We start from the raw sequence: 14,331 nt of genomic DNA on the forward strand, positions 1-14,331 counted from the left end.
ATTAAAATGAAGTTGAGGTTTAATAAGCAACTTAATCAAAAGGATTCACACTAATAAATGTGGTGAGTATTATGGTCCTAGTTATTTCCAATTTGTAGGAATGATACATGAATCTCAGGACAACTTAATCAAAAGGATTCACACTAATAAATGTGGTGAGTATTATGATCCTAGTTATTTCCAATTTGTAGGAATGATACATGAATCTCAGGATTGAGTGATGGATTCTTGGGAAGCTATGTTAACAACCTGCTATTTGTCGAATAGGATTCTAAACAAAAGTAAAAAAAATAAATCCCTTTGAAATTTGGTACAAAAAGGAACCAACATTAAGTTATCCTAAAATTTGTAGTTATTGAGTAGTTATAAGGCTAACTAAACCCAAAATAAAAACTTTGGGTGAAAGATGTATTGACTGCATGTATTTTCATTGGTTATGTTGAACATTCGAAGACTTATAGGTTCTTTGGATTTACAACTTAATGAAATGTATCAGTTAATTCTGTCATAGAATCAAGATATGTTATTTTTGATGAAAATCGTTTTTTCATCCATACCTAGACCAAATGATGGTTCCTAGTTCTTGTGAAATTAATAGGGAATATGAAGTTTTACCTAAATCTAATTAATCACTTAACATTAGAAGAATCAAAAGAGAAAGAAAGGATAAGTCTTGTGATCCTAATTTTTAGTTATGTATGGTTAAGGGTTTTAGAGGTGAAATTGCAAACCAATAGTCTTTTTGTTTAGTGTTGAAGAAGATCCTAAAACATTTGATGATGTAATGAAATATCAAGATGCACATTTCTAAAAATAAGCAATTAATGATGAAATGAATTCCATAATGGGAAATAATACATGGGTTGTGTCTGATTTCCTCTTATACGCAAACCTTTAGGTTGCAAATAGATTTTCAATAGGAAGATGAAAATCGATGGATCAACTGAAAAAATCAAGGCTCGATTGGTTATTCAAGGTTTTAGACAAAAACTAGGTTTTACTACTCTGATACTTATGCACCTGTAGCTCAATGCCTTAGCTACAATTCACAAGATAGTTATTTACCAAATGGGTGTTAAAACAACATTCTTGAATGGTAAATTGGAGGGGGAATTATATATGAAACAACATGACTATTTTGCTATGCTTGGAAATGAGCAAAAGGTTTTTAGGTTTATTAGTCATTATATGGGTTAAAACAAGCACCTAAATAAAGGCATCAGAAGTTTGATGATGTTGTCTTGACTAGTGGTTTTAAATTAAATCAATAAGATAAGTATGCATATCGTTAGTTTGACGAGTCTGGTAACGAATTAACTATATGCATATACGTGTATGATATGTTGATCTTTAGAACTGGTCAAAGATAAGTTGTCATGACCAAAGGAATTTGATTATACGAATTCTTTATGAAGGTTATGGGGGAGGTAGAAGTGAATCTTAGAATAAGAATAAAGAATGAATGCCAATGAATTTTATCTTAACGTCTCATTATATTAAGTAGATTCTTAAAAAATACAATTGTTCATATTGTTCACCTATAACTAATCCTATAGATGCAAGTATGAAACTTATGCCTAGTATTGGTCAACCAGTTTCACAACTTGAATATTCAATGGTCATAGGTTGTTTGATGTATGTTGTTGTAACGTCCCAAAAATAAGACCCAAAAATTTTATTTTTAATTTAATAAAAACCTTAATCCAAACATATTTATACAACCCTAGAAGATCAAATTATGTCAATACATCAAACATATCAGAGTAATTCTCAAAGTGCGGAAAAAAGGTGGTGTGTGCTCTGCAATCATCTCGGGCTCTTCCCTTTTAATCCTGAAGTACCTGAAACATAAACTGAAAACCGTAAGCACAAAGCTTAGTTAGTTCACAAAATTCCACATACCATACATACATAAAAAATCACAAAATGGGCCCCGTCTGGCATTGAGTCCCGCTCAATATACAAATCTGTCAGTCATCAGCCCCACCTGGCATCGGGTTCCTCCCGGTATACATATAAACATATAATTATATAATCAAACAAACACATGCGATAATCACAAAGATAATATCATACATTACAGTCATCGGGCCCTTCACTACATCGAGCCCCGCCTTGTAAACATATGCATATATCACATGCAAGAGTCACACAAACAACTAGCATACTAAAATATCAAACTGTGGGTAGACATTGGTGCTTTCGACTCACTAAACACAGTGAGGAAACTTACCTCGCACTGCTGAATCTCACAGAATAATCTATGGATGTTGGCCTGCTAAAATCCCCACACTATCACAAAATAACATCTAAGTAATAATTGGATCCCAAATCAAACTAAGGTGCTGTTTGTTTTTTCATAGACAAAATGTTGCAGTCTACGGACCATATCAGTAGACCTTTGTAGTAGAAAAAGGTGGACCAAACGTCTACAGTCTGAAAAAAGAAGACAGTTTGTTTTTTGAACATATGCAGGCTACTAAAATAAACTAAAATCTAAATAAACTAATTTTTTTAAACTTCAAAGCAATTTTTTAATAGTTTATGATTTTGTTATAAATAATTAACAAATCTAGATCAACTTTTATGTATTGTTGTATAAAAAGTGAAAATAAAAATGATACGAATTAACGTATATATTTGATAAAAACCAACAATTTTGGTCGCAAAGTTATACGTAAACATCGTAATTAGGAATCAAAGAATTTGATACATAAATGGATGGAAATAAACTTCGATTTTTTATATTAAATCAATTTAAAACATACCATAAATATTTTTCCAATAAATTGACGATATTGTATTAAATAAAGCTTTATAAAATTTGGCATAAAAATACAAAAATATATTATGATTTTTTATTTCATATTTATATAAACAACTTCAATGACAATTATTGTAATAAAACTTTGTTTATAAATTTGTCAAAAATATCATGTTTGTGTTGTCAAACCTTTTTTTAGGTATTGTAACATTTTTTTTCAAATTGTTTATCATTAATAAAGTTGGAATAAATTTAAATTAAAAAAAAAACTAAAAAAATTTAAAGATATATGGGTTTTATAGGCTAGAATATGTCTGAAGATGTTAGAAGACTTTAGTCCACATCTGCGCCAAGAAGAGGGCGCGCATACATTTTTAGGTCTGTAGTCTTCAAAACACAAATAGGCTGCGAAGGCTAATGTCTGCGCGTGGTCTGCACGACACTGATAAAAGAGGCTAAGAAGATCTGCAACAAAAAACAAATGACACCTAAGAGTCCAACCTGGGGTAAAAGACCTTTTTACCGTTTCCCTAACTTGGCCTAAGGCCAAAGCCTAATCCTAATGTCAAAAAAGCCCAAATTCCAAAATAATCATCCAAGGCCCAAATATAGCCCAATTTTCCAAATTGGACCCAATCCCTTCATGGCCCTTAAAGCAAAGGTCCAATAAAATATCCTTAGCCTAAAATAATATTTTGATGGCCCAACAAGGCCCTAATCATCTAGAGTTATGAGTATGTCTGAGCTCATCTGGAAGATCCACTAAGCACTTCCACAGCTGAGAGACCTGGAATGTGTTATGAGTATGTCTGAGCTCATCTGGAAGATCCAAGCGATATGCAACTCGGCCCACCCGATCTAAAACCCTGAAACGACAAATATACATGGGGCCAGCTTGACCCTCTTCCTGAATCAGATGAAACCTTTTCAAGGTGACACCTTCAGGAGAACTATATCCCCTACCTGGAACTCTATGTCTGATCAACGCATGTCGGCATAACTCTTCTGCCGAATCTAAGTTGTCTGAAGCCTATTCCGAACCTGCTGAGTCAGCTTAGTGGTCTAGAGTACCACATCGGTACTCCCCATAACCCGCTGACCCACCTTGCCTCAATAAATCGGGGTCATACATTTCCTCCCATAGGGCATCTCGAAAGGAGGTTGATCGATCATGGCGTGATAACTGTTGTTATACGAAAATTACGCTAACGGAAGACACGTATCCCAACTCTCACTAAAGTAGTAAACACACGCCTGGAGTATATCCTTTAATGTCTGAATCGTCCACTCACTCTGATCAACCGTCTGTGGATTGAATGTTATGCTGAAATGGAGATGAATACCCAACTCATCATGGAACCTCTTCCAAAACCTGGAAGTAAACTAGACATATCTGCCAAAAATCACCGAAATCGGCATCCATGATGTGTTACAACCTCCTTGATATAAATTTCAGCCAATTTCTCTGCAAAAATACTCTCCTGAATCGGAATGAAATGAACGCTCTTGGTTAACCGATCCACGATGACCGAAATCGAATCCACTCCGCGCGCAGTTCAGGGTAATTTCGTGATCAAATCCATGGTAATATCCTCCCATTTCCATACGGGGATCTCAAACGGCTACATCTAACCGCGTGGTCGCTGATGCTCGACCTTGACTTTCCTGCAAGTCAAGCACCGCTCCATATATCAAGCCACATCCCGCTTTATTCCGGGCCACCAATAATTAGGATGAAGATCCCTATACATCTTTTTCATGTTGGGATGAATGGAGAACCCAAACTTGTGCGTCTCCTCCATCAGAACCTGATGCACATCGCCCCAATACAGAACACAAACTCTTTGATGCAGAGTCAACAACCCACGTCTATCATAATCAAAGGAGGCCGCTTGACCCTCAATATGCTCACTCTTCCGATGCTCTTCCTGTGGGTTTTAAGCATTCTAACACTCCTAAGTGTACATGCAACCCTAAATACCTCGGATCTATGTTTTCTCTATTATACATGCAAATAAGAACATCCAAGGTATTATCCTAATCTAGCATACAAAACAATGACTATAGCAAGATAGAATACATACCTCTTTGATGTAGAAAGTCTTCATGAAGCTTGAGTGCCTAGTGCCCCAAGTGTGACACCTCAAATGGTTCACACAACACCAAATACGCATGGAATGACTTGAGAGAAAACTACACTCATGAAAATCGGCTAGCCCTTTTTCTTCACACACTAGTGGCCGATTTTGGTCAAGAATAAGATGCTTATATAGTTAGGGTTACACCATGTAAACCCTAATTGACATGGCCTTCCATTTCCATGATCCATGGGTACAAATACACCATGGAGCATCCATGGACCATCCTATGGGTTTTAGCCCAACTTGATTATCCATGGAGCATTAGCCCACTATACATGTATGGATGATTTACACAATCAACCCATATATTTAATTAGTCTTCTTTTGATCACTTAATTAATCCTAGATTAATTCTTGATCAATACTAATTAAATAATCTTATTATTCTTATTATTAATATACTAGAACTTATAATATATTAATAACCATAAGTGTCTTATTTCTCTCATTATAGTCTATCCAAGTGCATGATGCCATGCAACCCAAATGGACCATGCCGGGTCGGGTCAAGTCTTACCAATTATAGTTATGGACTTAGACATTAATCCAACAGTCTCCCACTTGGATAAGTCTAAAACTATTATTGCGTATGACTTCAGGCACCAACTGGCAATCGTAGCTCTCAAAAGCTTCTGTCAAACTCTGACCTTGTCGATGAACTCTGACCTTTGTCAATGACTTGTCCATTAGATAAGGGATCATATATTCCTCCATTCTAGATATCATATGGACTGAGAAATGGATTATAATCATTCTCTCTGTCCATTTGTTGTTTCCCGATTTCCGATTTATGACGACTGACTAATTGAACAAATCAAATCAGTCCTGGCCCGGCCGAGCACTTCCATTTGTCATCATCAAATCATCGAGGGGCCCACAGATATCGCTTTTATCCCAAAGGTAAAAGGAATGGATAAACTTTGACTCATATGGCTTGTTCTACTACTTGTTGAATCATACACAAAGGCACGTTTTATAGCACCGAGTTACCAAATGCGTTTTCGTGCAATCAATGTACAACCAACTCATAGTAACAACTCATATCTCTAGGTTTGAAGAATATAAGATATTATCGTCTCATGATCACTCGTGATAAAATCCATGAAGTGATTCCAATGAGCGCGGGTTGAATCCAATACTCAGAACTTATCCTTTGTCCAACACCTTAGACCTCTACAAGCCAACCCATGATAGTCTTAATTCATATCTACTTCCAACATATGATCGACTGTGGATGGTTTGAATAACTTAGTCATTCCGGAAGAATAACCTAGTTTATTCGGGAAGTCAAAACATGCAAAGTGAAACACAATAATAATTGAATCCAATATGGTATCAACTCTTTGAACATAAATAAAACACCTTTTATTTATCACCATATGATTACACATTATTCATTGTATACTGTTTCAGCTATCAACTTTATTCTTGAATTTAAAACAATAGTTGTCCCATGCTCCAAGCATGTACACTATGTTTTTCTAAACACTAGTCATGCCATACACCAAGTATGCATACTATGTTTGTCTATGATCTTTACTTTGTGAACTAGATCAATTGAACATAACTTCAATGATTCTCTTTTCACAGTCCCAAATCCTTACTGCAAATGCAAGAATTCCAAATTCATGCCGTTTACTGAAATCTGTTAGATTCTAAACTTATATGCATTGATCTTCTTGTAATGATTATGTACAAAATCAGAAAGACTTGACAACAATCATTACAGAGCATTCCAAAGGAGATCAACTCCTTGGAAACATCCTTCTTGCATTAAGTTTCCTTAATCTTACACAGATTGAAAATTCTAACTTTGAAACATTTCCAGATTCCATTTTGACTATCACTTCTGAACAAGAGTTGCCTCCTTACAGATTATGTCAATATGGTCCTTCCAGAATTATCATTATACTTCCAACTGTCCTTGAGCAACCAATCTTTGGTAAACCTTAGATTGTCCTCGACAATTGTTTAATCCTTTTAGTCATATCCAGTTCTAAACCTTTTCCCTTCTTAATGCCCCAGGCATTTGGAAAATTTTAGAAAGGATGAATATAGCACATGTAATCGATCCTATATACGAAGCATATGGGAATCGATTCATGATGTCTCACATAAAGACTAAACCAGTCTTTTGCTGTAACATTTCCATTTCAATTTGCCAAGTTCTCATAATTCAGATTATGAAAAGGGATGTCGTAATCATAATCGAATTTTAGAACGCAAGTAATGGACCCATATACAGAATTTCCTTATGTTGAGCCATTCCAACATGAAATTCATATATATATCCTTGACTAAATGATTAAAACCTCACGATCTAAGCTTATAGATTTGAGATGAAGCATAATTTCCTCTCCCTTAATTATAGCAAAACAACTTTTTCCCAATTGAAACTTTTTTTTTTCTATAATTAACATTGCTAACTTGCAATACTTATGCTCCCACTAACATGATGATTATTAGCATAACATTTATGCTCCCACTAGCTTTGACATGTACCCAGAAATCAGCTGGACTTCTAGAAATCAATACTTCATTGACTTTCTTACCAAAGTTCAGATTTCTGATGCTAGATTGTTTTGATAAAACTTTAGCAAAATCATACACCTTCCCTTAGATAGCACACTTGTGTGTCTAAACAATTATGAAGAGGGATGCCATAATCATAATGTTTAGACCTTTTTGCCATTTCTCACAAGTCCAGGTTAGTGTGCCGGTAAACCACACACGCTCCACTAACGACTTTGAGAATGCAAATATCACAATTGCTATCTATCTAAAATATACTTAGTGAAAGTGTTTCCTCACCATCATTTTCATGAATCGGAGAGAAACCTTATGACACTTAGATTTACTGGTGTATGTGTTCTTATCCATGTGAATTGTCAAAACCATAGTCACAAGGAAAGGATAGTGACAAATCTAAACTCATATGGACTGAACTCAATCTTAATTTCTTGCTACCTGGCAGCTCAAGGGCCTGCCATTGCTTCCAAGTTGTTGTGCAACAAATTGAGAACTCTAAGAACTCATATGCACAACCAACTTTAACTGGAATGGGCACATAATATATCAACACGATAGGTTATAAACCTCAAGTTGTGTGCTAGTGAAGAACTTCAGGTTTTATTCTTGATTAGTTCTTGAGACTTTCAAGTCCTTTAAGACTCTCACTGTCCTCTTGACATATAAGACTCCTTTGTCAAACATCCAAGAGATAGTGTGGATTCTAATCAAGACAAACACTTCACACAATTGGCCTAAGTTGGTCTTTGTGTACAAGGGTAGAAAACTTTTACTCTTACATTTGACAAGTGTTTTAAACCTTCTTTAAGACATGTCACTCAAATTACAATCTTGGAGTATGACTCTAAGACTTGTATTGAAACGAAGTATGACTCATCTTCTTGATTTAGCCACTTCACCAATTCATAGCTCCTCTTCTTAGCTATAAGAAAGCACTTAGAGGATGAATTGTGATAAGGTCACTGAATCATTAAGATGATCATAAAAACTGATACTAAAGTACTCTCCCATCTTTTCAGATTTGAGAAACTTTTATCCTTCTGCCTAATTTGATTCTTCTTATTCGCTCTGTCATACATTGGAACCTTTTTCCAATGTCTCAGAGTTACACTTAAGCTTGTAAGTATAATCATATTTACTAAGCTTTAGTAAATTATGACGAATAATCTTATCGATCTTTTGTGGTGGACTTAATCAGTGCACAAGAATGTGTACTCGATCCCTTAGTCGGTTACTTGACTCACACATCCATGTGAACAAGTAGTTAGTCTTAATTTTCCAATACTTGAAAGTTCTCATTCATCATGCTCTACAACTTGCATGATTCCAAGTTCCGGTCAAATTGAAACTTGGGTGATGAGAATCTTTCCTTATTTGGTAAATTTAGATATTACCACAAATGAAAGAATCAATTTCATATTTTCACTCTTACTATTAATGGAATCTTATAAGCAACAAAAATTTCCACAAATGCCATTGTAAGGATATTTTTAAAATAAATAAAATCAAAATTTTCCTTTTATTTTAAAACTTTGCGGAAAAACTATCCTTACAGTGCAAAAGCACATGAAAACTTTGTGGCTATCCTTTCCTAAGCAATATATCATAACTCCAAAGAAGTGGCTCAAGAATCCAATCTTCAAACTATGCGATAGAAATCCATCTACGTGATCAGATTCAACATATTCTTTCTTTAAGTTTCTTCACTTTTCTTTGATTCTTAAAACATCTCCATGTGACCCAGTCACATCATGTATCAAGAATCTCAGAATAGAAACTTAGTAGAGTTAGATAGTGGACTTTACCTGAAGTAGTGTCAAACTTATTGACATTAACATCTTTAGGTAAATTTGGCAGCTTCGCAACCAATGCCCCTTTCTTTGGCAATATAAACATATGGACCCTTTGATAATGGTACACGGGACTATCATAGACTTAGCTTTTCTCTTTACCATTTGGTCAACCGAGTTGACTATGGCCGATCCCTTTCCATTTGGAAGAGAATGCTTTCTTGGATTTCCTGTGTCACTATTGTCAATGTCCATCAAGTTTTAAGGAAGTTGATCTTAACAAATAGATAAGATCATTAAGGGTCTTGTCATAGTCTATTTCATAGGTGTCCCAAAGGAACTCACTATGTGACTTAGAAAGTGATTGAACCACCAACTTTCTCAAGACTTTGACACCCAACTCTCCCGGCTTGTCAATATGTGACTACATCTCCAAGACGTGACCACACCTAGACCTTGCCTTGCCAATTGGGCTTGAGTGACCTTAAACTTTTCAAGAACTTGTGGGTTAGGGAGAATAATTGGAGGAGGTGAATGAAGTATGATTTCCAAGGGACATCATCTTCATTTAGGAAAGCTTGTTTCAAGAGATTTGGGAAGATCATAAATGTCTAAACCAGACATCTTTTGGGAGTTATTCAAGATAGTTGATCTTAAGTCCTTAATATGACACCCAATATGAAATATTAAGGCTAGGACCCAACAAACTATTTTATAACTTAGAAGAGGTATCCCGTAATCCAAGCTATAAAATATTTGAAGGTAGGTGAATGACGATTCACCAATTTCCACCAAGATAAACGAAATGTATTATTAGGTTTTAATTGGATTTGAAACTCCTATATCTTTGAGATTCATTGAACTGTTCAATGGCATGTTTCAATCTCGAGTGTGCCCTTCAGGTTTTGTGATTGGGATGCCGAGGATCACAAAACAAGGTGTGAAGTAACCATGCAAATTACTTGGTACCCTTAAGTGTTTACCCCTCAATCGATGTGCCGGTTAACCACACACGCTCCATCGATACTATGATAAACATTAAGTTACCCTTTACCTACCTTGTTAAATACGAGTTAGTGTGCCGGTTAACCACACACGCTCCACTAACCGACTTAAACAAAGTGCAAAGTGTAATTTCATGGATTAGCACCTTATTCACATTTTCCTAAGTAACTAAGATTGGGTATTATTAAGAGTTTAGTTACTTAGTATTTATCATTAATACTTTTAATGAAGGGAGAATTATAGTCCTATCAAACCCGTTCGGCTAACGACCCTCCACCAGTCAAGCAAGCGGTGGGTGAGAGTGGACACCCATTAAGTTGCCATTTTATAGGCAACAACCTTATACCCACTTTATAGACCGGCTTCGTGAATGAGGCGTACTAGCGGTAAGACTGACTTTACTCTTATACATACATATATATATATATATATATATATATATATATATATATATATATATATATATATATATTATTAACTTATAATATTATAAAGTATAAGGGTTGAATTTTAACTTTTAAAATTCTAAGGGCTAACTTGGAATTAAAGTATTCATAAGGAAAACTTTTCAAATTCCAAAACTTGAGGGCAAGTTTTGAAACTATTCAAAACTAATTAATTCCATAACGTATGTGTTTAAAGTAGTTTTAATCCAAAACTCTTCAAGTTCCATAACTTGAGGACAAGTTATGGAAGACTTTAAACTAATTAAAGAACTAACTTTTTCTTTATTTTATAACTTATGGATTTAATTATGGTTACATATTTTTCTTTTAATGAAGTGACTCTTGAACTTCCATAACTTGAGGACAAGTTATGGAGTCATAAAAAAAATTATTCAATGACACAAGACTCTTCATTTTGTAACCATTGCCAACTTTTATGAATTTTATGAGTCTTTAATGTGACTCTTCATGTAACTTGTGGACAAGTTACACAAACACATTTTATACTCAACTCTTAGATTAAAATGGATTGAAAACAACTATTTCAATTAACTTTTCTATTAATCTAAGCAACTCATAAGTACAAGATAATTCAAATCAAACTTTTTCATGTAATTAGTCTAAACCTTAAACTAATACAAAACATGAATCTATTGACAATTATATTTGAAAATGGATTAGCATGAACATTACCACATCAAAAAACTAGTTTATAAGTTCAAAACAACTTAGGGTAATGTTCCTAGTCCATTTCAAGCCAAAAAACTCGAAAATATGTTGTCTGGGGGTCCAACTCGTCGAGTGCATGAACCAACTCGGCGAGTTAGATCGAATTGACCACATTTAGGTCATGGACTCGCCGAGTCTCCTGATGGACTCGCTGAGTCTGATGATCAGACAGCAACAAATTCGTTTTTTCAGCTTCTATTGCAGGTATAACAAGAAAACAAGCCTAGGCTCTGATACCACTGTTGGGTTTTAAGCATTCTAACACTCCTAAGTGTACATGCAACCCTAAATACCTCGGATCTATGTTTTCTCTATTATACATGCAAATAAGAACATCCAAGGTATTATCCTAATCTAGCATACAAAACAATGACTATAGCAAGATAGAATACATACCTCTTTGATGTAGAAAGTCTTCATGAAGCTTGAGTGCCTAGTGCCCCAAGTGTGACACCTCAAATGGTTCACACAACACCAAATACGCATGGAATGACTTGAGAGAAAACTACACTCATGAAAATCGGCTAGCCCTTTTTCTTCACACACTAGTGGCCGATTTTGGTCAAGAATAAGATGCTTATATAGTTAGGGTTACACCATGTAAACCCTAATTGAAATGGCCTTCCATTTCCATGATCCATGGGTACAAATACACCATGGAGCATCCATGGACCATCCTATGGGTTTTAGCCCAACTTGATTATCCATGGAGCATTAGCCCACTATACATGTATGGATGATTTACACAATCAACCCATATATTTAATTAGTCTTCTTTTGATCACTTAATTAATCCTAGATTAATTCTTGATCAATACTAATTAAATAATATTATTATTCTTATTATTAATATACTAGAACTTATAATATATTAATAACCATAAGTGTCTTATTTCTCTCATTATAGTCTATCCAAGTGCATGATGCCATGCAACCCAAATGGACCATGCCGGGTCGGGTCAAGTCTTACCAATTATAGTTATGGACTTAGACATTAATCCAACACTTCCTTCATAGCCTCAACATGAGCCTCACAAATCTGCTCCAGAGGTGGAGTAATCATAGTCATCCTCAAACATATGTCACTGATCGGAGTCGCGACCACCTTGCGGCTGAGAGCATCGACCACCACATTGGCCTTCCCTAGGTGGTAAAGGATCTGACAATCATAATCCCGATGGGTTTTGAGCAAAACATACATTCATATGTGTGCATGCCACCCTAAATTGATTGGATCTAAGTTTTCTATAGTTAAACATGCAAACTTTAAACACAAAGAAGAAACCCTAGGTTCTATGTATAATAATCAAATGTCAAACAATTGGGATCATAATACATGCCTTGATTGTTATATTGTAATAACAATCTAAAACCTTGTAGATCTTGAACCTTGAACTTTGAGAACTTAATGTCACAAGTGTCACACCTCTAATGGCTCACAAACACACTTAGCTAGAGGATGAATATGAGCGGAGGAGAGAGGAAACAATTTTCGGTTTTCTTAGGGTTTAGGAACCTTAGCATAGCCAAAGTCCACAAGGGGTTATGCCCTTTATATATTGTTTTTGGTTGTTTAGAGACAAAAACTAGGGTTAAGATAAAGATTCCCTAATCCCTTTTCTTAAGGCCTAAGCAACTCATGGATCCTTATCCTTAACGCCGTGAACGAAATTTCTAGGGCCTTCCCTAGAGAATTTCGTCCATCCCTCTTAGGATGGTCCAAGAGCCAAATTCAGCAACTATCAATAAATAGCAAAACAGCCCCTGCACTTTTAATAAATTTCTTTAATCCCAAAATTAATTCCAAATTAATTTCTGATTAAATATTAATTAATAATATGATTTCTAATTAATGTATTATTTCCATAACATATTAATAAATCATTTCTATAAATTTATTATTCCAAATAATAAATTTTCCTCTTCCTCAATTAATCATCCTGTCAAGTTGCCAGTGTAAAGGCAACCCAATAGGACCATGCTAATATCAATTCAAGTATATACCAATTATAATTATTAGTTAGACACTTAATCCGATAGTCTCCCACTTGTATAAGTCTAATAACTATATTTGCAAGTATGACTTCAAAAATTGACAATCAATCATAGCTCTCAAAGCCGTTGTCGAACTTTGACCTAGTCAGATATGTGTCCTTAGATTAGTGATCAAATATTCCTCCCTTCTACAAGATATCGTATGGACATGAGACGTGGATTGTAATCATACTCGCTTCCCAAGATTTTTTTCCCAATTTCTTATTTATGACGACTGATATCAGACTACTAATTGAACACATCAATTTAGTCCAGGCTTGGCCAAGTGCTTTAGATGTCATCACCAAATAATCGATGGGCCCACAAATATCGCTTTTCCTGTTAAGGAAAAAGGAACGGATGAACTTCGACTTATATGCTTGCACCAAATCACACACAACAATATGTTTTATAACATCAAGTTACTAATGTGTTTACGTATTATTAATGCACAACTGAGTCGTAAACAACAACTCATATATCTCCGTTTAAAGAATATAAGATATTATCGTCTCAAAATTACTCGTGACAAAATCCATGAAGTAATTCTTTGAGTGTGGGTTAATCCAATACTTAAATCTCTATTTCAAAAGTACTCATGAACATTGTAGCAAAAAATTGCTATGTCTAGTATCCAAAGACAATCTATAATTGAATTCATGACAGTCTTAATTCCCTACTTACTTCCAAAAGTATGATCGACTGTGGATATTTGAATAATCCAATTATTCAGGAAGTAAAACATGTGAAGTGAAACACAATAATAACCTAATTAACTAGGTTCTCAAAACTATTGAATATAAATAAAACACATATTACTTGATCTCAATATTAATTAGACTTTATTAATTGTATAATATTTCGATTAATCAACTAAACCCTTGAATTAAACA

This window comes from Lactuca serriola, chromosome 8 (assembly GCF_051521515.1).
Source record: "Lactuca serriola cultivar US96UC23 chromosome 8, Lser_US96UC23_V15, whole genome shotgun sequence".
Lineage (NCBI taxonomy): Eukaryota > Viridiplantae > Streptophyta > Magnoliopsida > Asterales > Asteraceae > Lactuca > Lactuca serriola.